Below are 2,500 nucleotides of genomic sequence, written 5' to 3'. Positions count from 1 at the left end.
TTTGGGTATGGTCAGTGAGGCTGCCTCATCAATGGCATTTACAAGTCTGGCTTGTAGCACTTCCACATTTTCACTTTGTGTGGGTTCATTGCTTCTCAGACAGCGGGCCAAGGCGTTCTGAAATGCCTGCCAGTTGGCCTTGTCTGTTTTCCATCTTGGATTTGGTCGTGGCATTTCGGCTGGGCCACTATCCATGAAGGTAGTTATAGTGCCGTAATGGTCACTAGTGACGGTCTCATCGACACGCCAGCCAATCCTCTCCACCAGAGTCGCAGTGGCCAGGGTGAGGTCAAGGACCACTCCTCTGACATGCGTTGGCTCTTGGTTATTGAGGAGAGCGATCTCGGGGAATGTCTCAAGCACGTTGGCTATGTGATGGCCAGCCACATCCGGTGCCCAGTAGGGAGCCAGGATGGGGTGGTGTGCATTGAAGTCTCCCCCTATGATCACTCAGTCGTGTGCAGCAGAAGCACAGACCTGGCTGATGTCTAAGGTACTACAGTGTGGCCGGCTGTACACATTGTACAATTTCAGGGGCCCCCCGGCGGGTGCGAGGCCTCCCCCTCCGGCCTTTATCCTCCTTTCCTCCTCCTGTCAGCTATGCCCCCAACTTTTACCCCACATGTTTTTTCCCTCTCACTAAATCATCTTTTTGATCCCCCCCTTATCCTTCCCCTCTCCTATCTTCTTTCCCCCCTGGTTACGGGTCTTTTCTTTTAACTTTGCCTTGCCTTGCCTTGTCCTTAGCCGACTGGGGAGCCTGCCGGCTACCTCGTTGGTCACCGACCTCATCTTCTACACCCAGCCATACCAGATTACCACCCATCTATCTACTATACTGGTGACCACCGGAATGATACGATATGGTATTTCGCTCGCTCGCTTTGATCACTCTCTGGAGGGGGAGTATCTGTAGCAGCACGACCCTGCAACCTGGAATTCAGCATAGTTTCCCAGGTTGGGTCACATCATGTCCACAGCCATGTCTGCGCTCATTGGACAGCGGCTGTTCCCTGTGCGCTTACACAGCACTCATGTACTTAAGCCGCAGAGCCCAAAACGAGATCAGCATTCCCCTATCCTCTGGCAGAGCAGACAACAGCAGCAGCATCACAAGGACTGCCCAGTCCTTAGCCGACTGGGGAGCCTGCCGGCTTCCCCGTTGATCTCCGACCTCACCTTCAACATCCAGCCATACTTTGTGGGCACTCACACCCACAACAAACACTCCCCAAAGAGATAAGACACCAGTAACCTCAAATAGTAGATGATCAACTATCATTTACTATAAGCTGGACTATAAGGTGTGTGCGTGTATGTGTGTGCATGTGCATGTCCACTGAATGAACAGCTAGATAGATCAATAAATATTTTGGTTTATATAAATTCTGTGGCCATTTTCCAATGAGCACATTCGCGGCTGCTTGAATAAGGTGACACCGTTTGATAAGGTCAGGTTTGATTGACAAGGCCGAGGTCGTCCATTCAGAGTTGTCAAATAATAAGAAACAAAGCAGAAATCATGCTGTTTTTTATGTAGATTTTTTTCTATTATATTCACTATTTTATTGAGGAAAAGGTTTTATAATGGTGTCATCACTTACAAAGATTTAGTACATGCATTGCCATTCCGCAGTCCAAGGAAAATTAAAGATTTTATAAAGGAATTACCCTTCGGACGTCGAATGAACAGTGGACCTAACAACGTCAGTATCAGTCAAAGGGTTGATTTTGTTTGCTTGTTATCTAACAGAGTTTATTGTTTGTTTTTATTCATATCATTATCATTATAATTATGCAGAAATTCGATTTTTTATGTTCATATCTCGACGGTCACACTAGAGAACTGATCATTGTTTAAGGTATCAGGAGTGAAAAAAGAAATGAATGAATGTCTGACAGGTTTTGTATAAGAAATGTGTAATTTTCAGGTGTAATAAATCACACGGCAAACACAAACTTATGAGAGCGCGAATGACAGACAGAAAGAGAGAGAAGGCAGGGTTGCCAGGTCAAAAATGCCAAATATGACTAAGAACTATGCCAAATTATCCCAAATTACATATATAAAGCTGACACTGACACCTACTTAGCAGCATAAGACTTTCAGTGCTATGACATGCAATAAATATACTGTAGTTTATCTCAAATTATTTAACTTTTTTCAGTTGTGTCACCAAAGAATGACTGTATATAGTTAGGTACTGCAAAAATATCACCGCACTTTTCCACTATTTGTTGTTTTCCGTGTTGCTGCAGAGCATTCTTTTCAGTGACGTTATTTCAATGCGGCATACTTTGCAGTAAAATGAATTTCTTCTATTTATGAGCCACCTGAATTCCTTTTCCCGTTCTTTGTTGTATTTTCTAAAGTCTTCGTAATGTGTTTTCCAGTCACTCTTTTTGGAATGTTATCTCCTTGTCATGAACCCTTAACTGAGGACGCCGGCGGGCGAAGATGTTCACCTGAGCTTTTCTGCACGATGCACTTACTTAAGAA

At 44.7% G+C, this 2,500-nt stretch overlaps 1 protein-coding gene across 1 annotated transcript in view; it reads left to right on the top strand.

The window, feature by feature from the left end:
- The window catches only part of LOC119578738 (aromatic-L-amino-acid decarboxylase-like), a 149,702-nt gene that overhangs the window by 110,505 nt on the left and 36,697 nt on the right, over positions 1-2,500 (top strand). The window lies entirely within an intron of this gene.

The sequence above is a fragment of the Penaeus monodon genome, chromosome 2, assembly GCF_015228065.2.
Source record: "Penaeus monodon isolate SGIC_2016 chromosome 2, NSTDA_Pmon_1, whole genome shotgun sequence".
Classification (NCBI taxonomy): Eukaryota; Metazoa; Arthropoda; class Malacostraca; order Decapoda; family Penaeidae; genus Penaeus; species Penaeus monodon.
This window is presented reverse-complemented; position numbering and strand designations above follow the sequence as displayed.